General features: G+C 40.4%; 1 protein-coding gene and 1 long non-coding RNA gene across 13 annotated transcripts in view; one reads left to right on the top strand and one right to left on the bottom strand.

The window, feature by feature from the left end:
• Nucleotides 1-13,649, top strand: part of LOC138739018 (cilium assembly protein DZIP1L-like) — a 205,379-nt gene that overhangs the window by 65,707 nt on the left and 126,023 nt on the right. The gene's annotated exons all lie outside the window — the stretch shown is intronic.
• LOC138739020 (uncharacterized) overlaps nt 1-13,649 on the bottom strand; it is a 78,936-nt gene that overhangs the window by 61,681 nt on the left and 3,606 nt on the right. The window lies entirely within an intron of this gene.

The following is a 13,649-nucleotide window of genomic DNA, read 5'->3' as shown; positions in this document are numbered from 1 at the left end:
TCCTCACTGTACTGGGAAATTTGTGATTTAAAAATAAACTTGAGCTGCACTTGGAATATTGCATGTGTTACAGAGTTCTGTGTTGTGTATTGGCCTATATGTTGTGTGGTTTTATGATAAAAACTGACAGTTTGCCTTAGAGAGCCAAGGTGAAGGTGGACTGCTGAGAGAGTGGGAGACAGACTGAGCATGTGCAGAAAATGATCTAAAGATTTCTGGACTTGGACGATAAACCACCACTGGGTGGTTCTGTGGAGAGGAAGAAGGCCCAGAGCATGAGTGTTGGTCTGGAGGACAGTTTAGAATGTTGGAATTTCAAAAAGGATGAACATTCCGAAGGCAGCCAGAAGGATCCGGACCAAGCCATTGTTCCTCTCTCTGCAAGCAACACAAGAAGACAACTTTGAATTTTGTTCAATTTTGGCAAGTTAAAACTTCTTAAAGTAAGAACTGGGATTGAAAAAAAAGGAAATAGCCTGAAAGATTGTTAAGCCCTATGTAGGAAAGGGGTTATTTGAAGAAGCTGCATTAGAATAGTTTCCAAAGGAGAAAACTTCAGAGGAAGTAAAGTTGGCTTTGAGAAAATTAGAGTTAGAGGAAAAAAGAGAGGAAGAAAGGAAAGCTGAATGGGAAGCAGTAAGGCAGTCAGAAATGGAGGAGAGAGAGAAAGAATGGAAGTATGAGCTAGAACTAGCTAAATTAAAGCTGACCATAACACAAGGAGAGGAAGAAGCCCAAAACCCACATGGTGGTCAGGAGGAGAGGTTTCTGGTCAGTAGGGAAGTGAGGTTAGATCCTCCATTTGAGGAAGCTGAAATAGACCAGTATTTTCAGCATTTTGAGAAAGTAGCTGTAAATTTAAAATGGCCACCAGACCAGTGGTCACTCCTGCTACAAAATGTTCTTAAAGGGAAAGTCCAACAGTGGTACTCATGTCTCATTGTACAACAAGCAGCTGATTATGAATTTGTAAAGCAGGCTATACTCTGATCTTATGAACTAGTCCCAGAGGCTTATAGATAAAAGTTCAGGAATTTAAAAAAGGCAGCAACCCAATCTTAACTGGATTTTGCTTATAGGAAGGTTGTGTGTTTTGATCAGTGGTGTGCCACAATGAAAGTAGAAAATAATGTTGATTTATTGAGGGAAATCATTCTGATTGAGGAGATTAAAAATTGTGTTCCTGACGATATTCAAGTGTACTTGGCAGAGAAAAATATTAAAACTTGGCAAGAATTGGCTAAATTCGCAGAGGAATATGCTTTAACCCACAAGTCTAAGTGGACACCAGGGAAAACCTTTCAAAGGAATACTGCTGATAATCCAGGTAGAGTAGAAAGAAAATCTAGAAGTGAGGTTAAAGGAAAAGACGAAGAGAAATGGGTGAAGGAAAAATTTTTGAATGTTATTTGCCTCTATTGTAAGAAGCCAGGGCACATAATAGCAAATTGTCCTGTACTGAAAAGGAAGAAAGAGAAAGGGGTGGTACCAACTGCCTGTGTTCAGAGTGAGAAAGTTTAGGATATTTTTAAACCATTCATGACTGAAGGTTTCATTTCAGTTAAAGAAGGATCCAATCAAGTGCCAGTTAAAATCCTGCAGGATACTGGAGCAGTTCAATCGCTTGTATTAAGCAACGTTTTGAATTTTGGTGAGGAGACCGATACTGGAGATGTGAATTTAATTAAAGGCATTGGTGGTGAAGCAGAGCCTATACCTTTGCATAGAATAGTGATGAAATCAGACTTAGTTAACGGCCCAGTTACGATAGGGATAAGATCAAGTCTGCCGATGGATGGAGTTTCTCTTTTGATAGGAAATGATTTAGCAGAGGGTAAAGTCATACCTGCGGTGAAACTCACAAGTAAGCCATTGGTTTATGAGTCCAAAAAGAATTTGGAAATCTACTCTGCAAGTGCCATTACTAGAGCCAAGTCTAGAAAAAAGGTAGAGGTAGAGAAAGTCTGTGATGATCCTGTAGTGGAGGCAAGCATTGAGGACAAACCGAAGGATCCAGCTTTGCTGTTGTCAAGAGAAGAATTAATAGCTGGACAAAAGCATGATCCTGATTTTGCTGGGATAAGAGATAAGATTCTGTCTTACCAGGAAATTGAAACTGTGCCAGTAGGTTACTTTGTTCAAGATGAAATATTGATGAGAAAGTGGAGACCACAAATGATACCTGCCAGTGAAAACTGGGTGGTAATAAGGCAAGTTATAATTCCAAAAATTTACAGGAATGAAATATTGTATTTGGCTCATAGAATACCTTTGAGAGGTCATCTTGGAGTGAAGAAGACAGTAGAAAAGATAAGTAAACAGTTTTATTGGCTGAAATTAAGAAAGGATGTTGTGAACTTTTATAGAACCTGTCACACTTGTCAACTGGTGGGAAAGCCTAATCAAGGACCACCAGTGGCACCTTTACAACCCATCCCTGCTTTCAGGGAGCTCTTCTCAAAAGTGATAGTGGATTGTGTTGGCCCATTGCCAAAACCAAAGCAGGAAATGAATATTTGTTAACACTCATGTGCACAGCTTCAAGGTTTCCAGAGCCTATTCCCCTGAGAAACATTAAAGCAAAGACAATTGTGAAGGCTATGCTAACATTTTTCACACTCTTTGGCCTACCAAGGGAATTCAGTCGGACCAAAGGAGTAATTTTATGTGTGGAATATTTCAACAGGTGGTGTATGAATTGGGAGCCCATCAAATTGTGTCATCTGCCTATCATCCTGAAAGTCAAGGAGCCTTGGAAAGATTCCATTTAACTATGAAAAATATGATGAGGGCTTATTGTGTGGAAAATAATAAGGATTCAGATGAAGGAATCCATTTGTTATTGTTTGCTGTTAGAGAGGCAACTCAGGAGTCTCTTGGCTTTAGTCCATTTGAGTTGGTGTTTGGTCATGAACTCAGGGGTCCATTACTATTGTTGAAGGAACAGTGGATATATAATGATGTACAATCAAATCGGTTGGATTATGTTTTCAAATTTAAAAACAGATTACATCAGGCTTGTGAGATGGCAAGGAAAAATTTAAAAACTGCACAGGGAAAAATGAAAATTCGGTATGATCAAAAAGTAAAAATTAGGGACATTAAACCTGGCGACAAAGTATTGGTTTTGTTTCCAATGCAGTCAAACCTTTTGAGAGCTCAGTTTTCAGGACCATATAAGGTGAAATCAAAAATTAACCAGGTCACCTATGTCATTGAAATGCTTGATCATCGAAGAGAGACACAGGTCTGTCAAGTGAACATGCTTAAACCTTACTTTGAGAAAATGACTGAGGAGGAGACTAGGATTCCAACCAAGGTGATAGTTATAGAGGAAAGTAAGGAGGAGATAAGTTTTGTGGAAGGTCATGGAGCACAGAAAGTGATAAGCTGCAGGCTGGAAAATTCCATAGTTTTGCAAAACTTAGACACCAAGTTAATTCATTTGACTAAATCAGAAAGGGAAGAAATTAAGTTCAAATTGGAGTATACCCTGTGTTCTGGTGCCTAAGCCAGATGGCTCAATTAGGTTTTGTACAGATTATCGAAAGGTAAACATGGTGACAAAGACTGATGCGTTCCCTATTCCCAGAATAGGGAATGTATAGATTAGGTGGGGAAGGCTAAGTTTCTTACAAAGATTGATCTCTTAAAAGGATACTGGTGTGTTCCTTTGACAGAGAAAGACAGGGAAATTTCTGCATTTGCTACACCTTCGGGATTGTACGAGTATAATGTTATGTCTTTTGGGATGAAAAATGCACCTGGCACATTTCAGAGAATGATTAATGCAGTAACTCAGGGTTTAGAGCACACAGGAGCCTATATTGATGATTTAATAATTAGTACGGATACATGGGAAGAACACATGCTTGAATTAGAGCAGTTATTTCAGAGACCTGTGGAAGCACACCTCACAGTGAATTTTCACAAGAGTGAGTTTGGAAATGCCACTGTAATTTATCTGGGTTATGTGGTAGGACAGGGACAGGTGGCACAGGTTGGAGCAAAAGTATTGGCTATCACTGTGTTCCCTATCCCCGGAAATAAGAAAACTCCGGAGATTCCTAGGTATGATTGACTACTATTGTAGTTGTAAAAACTTTGCAGAAATTTCACTCCCATTAACAAAACTACTTGGAAAGAAAGAAAAATTTATCTGGTCAGATGTATGCCAGGAAGCATTTCTGAAGTTAAAAGTCATTTTATGCCATCAGCCTGTACTTTTGTCCCCTAATTTTGAAAAGCCATTGTTTTTAGCTCTGGAGGCCAGTGATGAAGTGGTTGGTGCAGTACTGTTACAGAAGAAGGATGGTGATGGAGTAGAACATCCTATTTTGTACTTATCAAAAAATTGTAATGACCATCAATTAAATTACTCGACCATTGAGAAGGAGTTATTAACGCTTGTTTTAGCGTTGCAACATTTTGATGTGTATATTTGTACTGTTCAAAAACCATTAATATATACTGATCATAATCCATTAGCTTTTCTATCTAAAAAGAAAAATAAGAACAGACGGTTGTTGAATTGGAGCATACTGTTACAAGAATGTGATTTAATTATTACACAAATAAAGGGGACAGATAAGGTAATAGCAGATGTTATTCTGGGTAGATATGAATCTAATAGCATACTTATTTTTTTAAATGGAGTGTTTATTTTATTTATGTAATACTTCCATTAATTGTTAAAAATTTGTTCTTGTGGACCAATTTTTTTTTAAGCAGGGGAGGTGTTACAGAGTTCTGTGTTGCGTATTGACCTATATGTTGTGTGGTTTTATGTTAAAAAGTGACCATTTTCCTTTAAGAGCCAAAGTGAAGGTACTGAGAGAGTGGAAGACGGACTGAGCCTGTGCAGAAAATGATCTAAAAATTTCTGGACTTGGATGATAAACCACCACTGGGGGGTGCTGTGGAGTGGAAGAAGACCCAGAGCATGAGTCATGGTCTGGAGGACAGTTTATAATGTTGGGATTTCAAAAAGGATGAACATTCTGAAGGCAGCCAGAAGGATCCGGACCAAGCCAGTGTTCCTCTCTCTGCAAGCAACACAAGACAACTTCGAATGTTGTGTTCTCTCTCTCTCTCAAAGATCTTTTGGCTTCAGTTTTCCAAACAAACTGAATTTTGTTTATGATCTTTGCTTCAGTTGAAATCGAAGTTTTGTGAGTCTTGTGTGTTTTGTGTCTAAGTTTTTCTGTGGGCTGGTTGGAAATATAACTTAGACTTTGATTACGTATGTTATATTTAGGCTGGGGAATTTATTAGTTTTAGACTGTTATAGAGATTTGCATAGTAACCAGTGGGCATTGTGCAAGCAGAAGAATTTTAGTTTAAGTTGGAAGTCATGGTTGGCAAATGTGTGTGGGCAGAAGGGCCAGTTCCTATACTCTATTGTCTATGTTCTAACAATATTTAGGGTTCATGAAGACAAAACAAACCTTAAGTGGTCTTTTATGGCTTGCAGGATGTGGAAATTCCAAAATGTTCCTTGGATAACTCCATCTGCAGGAGGTGCCTCCAGTTTGGCCACTTGAGGGGCAGGTTTTGAAAATTGAGCACTGATTGGGAACACTATAGTAAATCTGCAAAGTTTAAATATTTGTGGAAGGCCACAAGGCAGAAAAACATCAGAGTGCATCTCAAACCAAAATCATTACTCAAACACGTTAATCAAAGAATGGTGGTAAATGTATATCTAAGAAGTCTAGAGAGAGCTAAGCTGATGGAACCAAGGATGGCTTTACACAAGGTAGAAAAAAGTGAAATCCCAAGAGCAATGAAAATAGGATACTTTGAACAGGGAAGAATAGACAGGCACCCCTGTGGCTGTAGATGTGAATCAAGGTTGGTGTGTTGCTTTCCTGAGGCAGGGGTTCAAGATGCCACATAATAGTTGCAGAACATTCTAAAGAGAGAGGTGAAGTAGTCAATGGTCATGGTCATACCAACACATCAATAGAAAGAGGGGTAAGGTCCTGCAATGTAAATTTAAGGAGACAGATCACAAATTAAGGTTGCAATCTCTGTATTACTTCCCGTGCCACATGCTGGTGGGTATAGGAATAGGAAGATTTGCAGGAGGGAGTATGTGAGATTTCTTGATTCATCAAGGCTGTTTCTGGGGAAGATGGAATGCATACAACCTTAATCAAAAGGAGAATGATTCCAACATCCATGCAGAGTTATTTTCCAGTGCCATTGAAAAAGTATTAAATTAATTTGGTATAGGATTAGGACAGAGAAGACATGGAGAGTTCAGTTGCAAGAAGGCAAATGGCAGGAATTCAAAGCTAAATTGTATTTATTTAAAAGGTGTCTGAATGTTAAGGCAGATGAATTTGTGGTGTTAATCAGTTCATGGGATAATGATGTTGTTGCAGAGACATGATGGAAAGCAGGGCAGAATTAGAATCAGGTTTTTATTGACATGAACAAGTCAAGAAATTTGGTGTTTTGTGGCTGGATGATAGTGTAAAGATACATATTATAACTATTTTATGACATTACTATAAAAATAAAATAAAATAATAATAATGCATGAAAAGTAGAGCAGTGTCTGGTTCATTGATTATCCAAGAATCTGATGGCAGTGGGGAAGAAGTTGTCCCTGTGCCACTGAGCATCTTTAGGCTCCTGTACCTTTTCCCCGATGGTAGCAAAGTGAAGGGGGCATGGCCTGGGTGGTGGGGGGTCTTTGAGGATAGAGGCTGCTTTTTTAAGACACCACCTCATGTAAATGTCCTTGATGGAGTGAAGTCTGGTGCCTGTGATGTCGCAGGCCGAAATAATAACCCTCTGGAATTTATTCTTGTCCTGAGAGTTGGCACAAGGCAGCGATGCAACCAGCTAGAATGTTTTCCACAATGCACTTGTAGACATACCGAACCTCCTAAGACACCTCACAAAGTACAGCCGCTGATGAGCCTTCTTTATGATTGCATCAACATGGAGGCTCCAGGACAGACCCTCGGAGATGTTGACACCCAGAAATTTGAAGTTCTTCACCCTCTCCACTATTGAGCCCTCGATGAGGACTGGGCTGCATTCCTCTGATTTCCTTCTGAAGTCCACAATTATCTCCTTGGTTTTGCTGACATTGAGCACAAGGTTGTTATCATTGACGCCACTCAATGAGCTGATCTATCTCCTTCCTGTTCGCTTCTTCATTGCCATTTGTGATTCTGCTGACAGCTGTGGTGTCATCAGCAAACTTGTAGATGGCACTGGAATTGTGCCTGGCCACACTGCCTTGGTATATAACGAGTAGAGCAGTGGGCTAAGCATGCATCCTTGGGGTTGGGGTTGACAGGATTGGCAACACAGCATTCCAAGGTATGGAAGGGAAGAGGTGTGTCAAAGAGGAGATGACATTACAATATTGATTAATCCATTACCATAGCAATCAGCAAGATTAATTGAGAAGAGGCTTCCAGTCAGAATTCCAGGTTGAATTTATAGTGCTGTAGTAATGGGGAACTTCAACTTCTCAGGATTAACTGGGATTGTTTTAATGTAACAAGTGTGAAAGTATTGGATTTTTTAGAGTTCATCCAGGAGAGCTTTTAGAGCCAGAGAGTAGATTATTTTCTGAGGGAAGAGGCATCTTGTGACTGATCTAGGTAATGCTCCCATGCAAGTGCATCATGTAAGTAAAAGAGTATCAATGGAGCTCCTGATTGTTGTGAGGATAATCAGCTACTCAATGATGTTAATCACTTGGTAAGATGGGCAGATAGAATCAAATTCTGGTAAGTGTGAGATGATACACTGCAAGGACTAAGCAGGATGGAGTATACACAAAGAATGATAGGCCCTCCCAATTCAGAAAGCTAAAACATGGTGGAGCAAGAGGCAGGGTGGGAAATAAGGTGGTGGGAGTACAGCAGAGCATAATCGATTGAACAAGGAAGTTGGTGGGTTCAGATGCAAAGAAGTTGATTCTGAGGAAGGAGGAAGAGAGCGAGCATAACTGTTAGGAAATTGAATGGACAGAGTTCAGGGCACTGATCATTTAGTTTGTTCGGCATCATTAGTTGGGGATAAAAGTGGACATATTGTATGTTCATTGGAAGCACTAATAATTGAAATGTGCCAAGGAATGTACTCCTTTCAAGTAGCAGGAAGAGAGAAAGGAAATCAAAGTAGCCATTGGAGTTAATTGGCTGAAATAGCAATATTTTAAATTTAGGAATATGGGCACTTTTAGGTTGATCTAAATTTCTTTATGAAAAAAGCTTGAAGTAAAAAGTTACTAGTTGGTGTAGAGTCATGCATCATGGAAACAGGACTTCATGTCCATGGCAACCATCAATACTAATTTCCTTTACCAGCATTTGTTCCATAGACTATTGTGCCTTGGCTGTTCAAGTGGGCATTTTGTGCTTCTAATATGTTTTGAGAATGCCTCAGGTAGTAATAAAATCTTTCTTAGATTTTCTAAACCTCTTAAACCTCACATTAAACCTATCCCCCCTCAGGAAACTGAGGGTTACAGGTAGATAGTTCCAAGGAAGAGGTGCCATAGGTAGACTGAGTGGTGAAGTAGGTGTGGGAAGCTTGTCTTTATCAAAAGGCTGAGCACCTTTTCTTTGTCTGAATCAATGACAGGGATCTCCCAGTAGCCAACCATATCAATTCTGCTCCACACTCCCACGTTGACATGTCTATCCTTGGCCTCATGTACTGTCAAACCAAGATCATCCTGAAAATAGAGGAGCAACACCTAATAATTGTCTGGACACTCTCCAACTAGATGGCATTAACGTCGACTTCTCCAGTTCTGCTAACCCACTCCCCATTCTTCCTCCCTCTTATTTCCTCCACCTCTCCATCCCTTTTCCTCTCCATTAACAGAGCATCCCCCCCCCCCACTCCCCCTGTATGCTGGTGTGCCCTTTCCTTATCCACCTATTAGCTCCTGCATGTGGGTCTGTTCTCCTCCCCTTGCCCATCCCTTCTGGGTCCCTGCCTACATTTTGCTCCTACCTTGATGAAAGGCTCGTCCAAAATATTGGTTATGACTCTTTATCTTTGCTACACAAAGTATACTGTTTGACCTGCTTAGTTTCCCCAGCTTTTCTGTATTTACTTCAATCACGGTGCCTGCAGACTTTTGTGTTTTACCATGGAGTACAGGAGCAGGGCTTGAATTCCAAGGACAGCCTGGATAGTGTAAGGTAAAACATCATGAGATGGGAATGTGTAGGGAGTTACCCTGTACAGGGCAGTAACAAGAAGGGGAGGTGTCCTTGTACTCCTGTTAGGTAAAACATCATGAGATGGGAATGTACGGGGCAGTAACAAGATGTGAATGCATCCTTGTACTTACCAGATAAGAGAGACATTGATGGATTGAGAGGCAGGAAGCTAGCAGGGAAAGGATAGCAACAGTTTTAGTCATTGGACAAGTAATGATATGATGATGTTCTAAGCATGTATCCAAGGGTATAAAAAATCACCATTTTGCTGATAACGGCAGAATGCATTCTCCGACTAACATGGTTGGTCGCAAGTGTTACAATCCGGTAATAAAGAACAAAAAACCCTGATTTCGACTCAGCCTGGTGTTTGTCTCACTCATTCATGAACAAAGCAGACCTAACAATAGGCAGGGACTTTTCTCCACATGGCAACCTCTCATGTGGTAGAATGGTCAGAATGTTTGATTGCATGTTATCCAAGATTAGCTGGCCAATTGCATACAGAACTTGCTTGATGGTAGGAGACAGAGCCTGGAACTGGAGAGTTGTTATTTAGTTTGGAGGACTAGCGGTGTGCACTTGGGATTGAGGCTGGCTCCACTGTTGTTTGTCCTTTATATTCATGATTTGGAGGACAACAAAGTTGGCATGATTAGTGATATGTGGATGATCCAAAAATTGGTGGTCTAGTGGACAATGAAGAAGGTTATCTATGATCAGCGGGATCACGATGAATTGGGTCAGCGGGGCCAAGGAATGGCAAATGGAATTTAATTCTGACAAGTGTGAGCTGTTGCACTTTAGTAAGTTAAACCAGGCAATAAATGGAAGGGCCCTGAGTAATGTAGATTAGAGAGACTTAGGGACACAAGTACATGATTCCATGAAAGTAGCAAAACCGATAAAGTGATATTGGAAACTTGCCAACATTATTCAAAGCACAGAGTACAGTAATTCAGGATTCATATTACAACTGTACCAGATGTTGGTGAGAATTCTTGAAGTATTCTGCACAACTACGATCACTCAGCTGTAGGAAAAATAACATCAAGCTGAAAGGGGTGGGGGGGGGGGTAGGAAAATTCACAAGAAAGTTACTGGGAGGGGATAGGCTTGTCTTTTTTCCCTGGAACACAGCTGAGGGGGGACTTTATAGAAGTTTATCAAATCATGAAGAGCATGGATCATGTCATAAAATCATAGTGAGCTGTCAGAGGAAGTGATGGAGGTGGGTACAACGGTCACTTGAATGACATTTAGGTGCACGGAAAGAAAAGGTTTGGAGGGATTTGTGACAAACACAGGCAAATGGGACTAGTTTGAGCCACACAACTTGTTTGAAATGGTTAAGTTGGACCAAAAACCTGCTTCTGTGCTGTATGATTTGACTTCATTATTAACAACATCATTATGTATTTTTTCTGTTGTCTCCCACGTTGGCACCTAATTATGCAGTAAATACAAGATCCCAATGGTACACTGCTGGTCACAGACAGCCAATCTCAATAACAATCACCTCACCTCTGACTCCTATTACCAAGCCAATGTTGCATTTAATTTACCATTCGCAGGGCTCCATGGTTTCCATTTGTAACAAAGCCTTACATCAGTCCATGTACATTAACCATTCTAACTCTTTGAAAATTAGTCACAACAGATATTCCACTCATAAATCCATGTTGATAATTACTGAAAATTCTTTCCTTTCCAAGTATAGATTATTCCTCTTTATCAGAATTATTACCAGTAATTTCCTGATAGATATATATAAAATATTAGGTTTAGAGGCTTCTAACTATCTGCCTTACTCTGGCTGACCAGTTACGTCATGCCTCACCTGTGGCCAGTGAAGATTTATTACTTACAGCAGACCCCTATCAGGTCAGCCCTCAGCCTTTGATGCTCCAGAGAAAACTCATTTTCTATTTTTTCCCTGTACTTCATACCCTCTCATCCAAGTGACATCCTGGTAAATCTCTTCTGCATCCTTTCCAAAGCCTCTATATGCTTCGTGTAATGGGGTGAACAAAATTGCACACAATTCTCCAAATATGGCCTATCCAAAGATTTGTATAATTGCAACATGACTTCCCAATATTGTATCCACTTTCACGAAGTTGTGGACTTGGACCACCTGATCCCTCATTACATCAGTGCTTTTAAGTGCATCACTTCACACTCACACTTGCTCAGATTAAATTCCATCTGCCATTTTTATACCCAGATCGGTAACAACTCTATATCCTGTTGTAACCTTTGATATTCCTCTACAGTGTCCACAGCTCCAGCAATCTTAGTATATCTGCAAACTTACTACCCTTTCCATACTTATTCATCCATCTTTCTTTGGCTTGGCTTCGCGGACGAAGATTTATGGAGGGGGTAAAAAGTCCACGTCATCTGCAGGCTCGTTTGTGGCTGACAAGTCCGATGCGGGACAGGCAGACACGATTGCAGCGGTTGCAGGGGAAAATTGGTTGGTTGGGGTTGGGTGTTGGGTTTTTCCTCCTTTGCCTTTTGTCAGTGAGGTGGGCTCTGCGGTCTTCTTCAAAGGAGGTTGCTGCCCGCCAAACTGTGAGGCGCCAAGATGCACGGTTTGAGGCGTTATCAGCCCACTGGCGGTGGTCAATGTGGCAGGCACCAAGAGATTTATTCATCCATATATACATCACAAATGACAAGGATTCCAACACTGATCCATGCAGAATACCATTGCTGGTGAATCTTCAAGCAGAATAACATCATCTTCTGTCTTCTATGAGCCAGTCAATTCACCATGGACTTTTTGGATCAGCCTACCATGAGGGATCTTATCAAATGTTGTACAATATCCACTTCCCTACCCTTATCAAGCACCTTCATCATTTCCTCAAAAATCTCAGTCAACTTTGTAAGACATGACCTGACTGCATAAAGCCATGCTGACTGGCCCTACTTTTCCCATGCCTTTCCAAATGCATGTCATTGCTATACCTCTCCAATAATCACTAATGTGAGGTTGGCTTACCGTTCTATAAATTCCTAGATTATCCCTATTTCCTTCTTCGAACAAAGGAACAACACTGCCTACTGGGACTTTACCCTTTGTTGTGAGAATACAAAGTTCTTCAACAAGACCCAGGATTCTCCTCACTTGCAGACTAATCCACTTTAATGCTTTTTAAAAAACAGCCCACCCACTCTAAATGCTCTCCATTCTGCTCTCACTATTCACCATCCTTTTTGGTGAATATTACTTTCTCTACTTCTTACTCCAAGGACAAATTCCTTCCTTTGTCCTTGAGTGGTCCTACCCTCTATTTATCTTCTTGCTTTTAATGTATAAAGTGTCTTGGGATTCTCTTTAATCCTATTCCCTTTTTTGCCTTCCTCTTAATCCCCTCCTTGAGTTCGTCCCTGCAACATTTATATTTCTCAAAACGCCCAGTCTGATTTTAGATTCTTAAACCTGACACATGCTTTCTTTATTCTTTATCGCATTGGTTCTCAACCATTTTCTTTCCACTTACATACCATTTTAAGTAATCCCTATGCCATTGGTGCTCTGTGATTAGTAAGGGATTGCTTAAGATGGGATGTTAGTGGGAAGGGAAGATTGAGAATCACTGCTCTAGACCTAATTGTTACTGAAATATTTTGCTTGAGAAAAATGGTCATTGGCCCATTTCCTTTGGAGTCATGAAACCTTGCACATAATGAGTCAATTAGGTTTGATTAAAACAATGGTTTTCAACCTTTTTCTTTCCACCCACATCCCACTTTAAGCAATCCCTCCCTAATTACAGAGCATTTATGGCATAGGGATTGCTTAAAGTGGGATGTGAGTGGAAAGAAAAAGGTTGAGAACCACTGCTTTATCTTTTTGATGAAATTCACATCCTCTCAACACTGAAGGTTATCTTCCTCCTTCCTGGAACATGCAAGTCCTGGACTTTTATCAGCTGGTCCTTAAGCAACTCCCACATGTTAGTTGTGATAAACAGCAACTTCCACATGTTAGTTGTGATAAACAGCTGGTCTCAATTAACTTCCCCAATCTAATACCAGCAACTGCAATCTCTTGACTATACTCTCTCAGTTCCTGTCTATTTTAAAAAATGTAGACATGCAGCACTGTAACAGGCCCTTGCGACCCATGAGCTACCCAAAAACACCCAATTAACCTACTAGCCATGAAACAGGACCACCTTGAGGAAATCCACATGGACACGGAGAGACCATACAGCCTCCTTACAGAGAGTGCCATATTCGAACCCAGGTCATTGCCATTGTAATAGCATTGCCCTAACCACTATGTTAACCATGCCACTATGTTGTAACATTGTGGTTTTCCTTCCCCAAATTTAGAACATTCCCCTGAGGTCCAGACTTCTCCATAACTATCTTAATATTTAAAGAGCTGTGATCATTGTTCCTAATATGCTCTCCCATTGAAACCCC

Source organism: Narcine bancroftii, chromosome 7 (assembly GCF_036971445.1).
Source record: "Narcine bancroftii isolate sNarBan1 chromosome 7, sNarBan1.hap1, whole genome shotgun sequence".
Taxonomy (NCBI): Eukaryota; Metazoa; Chordata; class Chondrichthyes; order Torpediniformes; family Narcinidae; genus Narcine; species Narcine bancroftii.
Note: the sequence above shows the minus strand (reverse complement) of the source record. Positions and strands in the feature narration are given on the sequence as shown.